Here is a 663-nt window from a genome sequence, read left to right as displayed (position 1 = left end):
GAGAGGGAATGGGTGACGTTTCAGGTCGAGAAGAAGGGTCTCGACCCGAAACGTCATCCATCCCCTCTCCTAGATGCTGCCTGACCTGCTGAGTTACTCCAGCATTTTGTGATACCTTCCATAAACTAGTAATAACTGAATTTCTCTTGGATTCATATCTTAGTCACTCCCTAACACTGAAACATGTTCTTATTTTAAGTAAGGCTACTAAGACTTATTATGACAATATGAACAGATTGTTACTGAAATTAGTGGTGCCAGAACAGCTTCTTCCCATCCATTATCGGGCTTCTGAACAATCCTTCAATAAGCTAGGGTACTGGCCAGTTCACCTCTTCCCCATTGCCGACATTGGACTTTGTCTCTGGAACTGATGTGCGATAACCAGGGGTGCAATGCTGCCGGAACTCACCGGAGTGCCGCTCCGGCACCTCTGCAAAAAAAGCCAAAATAAACAGCGGGGAATTTACAGTGGCACCAGTGACAGCTCCAGCACCTCAAAAATTAGCACTGCAACACTGGTGACAATGCTGAGTACTATATTCTCCACTCTGAATCTGCCCCTTTGCTCTACTTGCACTTGAGTTTGACTTGATTGTCTTTATGTATGGTGTCATTGGATAAACAAATCAAAGCTTTTCACTGTACCTCAGAACATGTGGC

The sequence above is a fragment of the Rhinoraja longicauda genome, chromosome 25 (assembly GCF_053455715.1).
Source record: "Rhinoraja longicauda isolate Sanriku21f chromosome 25, sRhiLon1.1, whole genome shotgun sequence".
Taxonomy (NCBI): domain Eukaryota; kingdom Metazoa; phylum Chordata; class Chondrichthyes; order Rajiformes; family Arhynchobatidae; genus Rhinoraja; species Rhinoraja longicauda.
The sequence above is the reverse complement of the archived record's forward strand: the minus strand, read 5'-3'. Positions refer to the sequence as shown.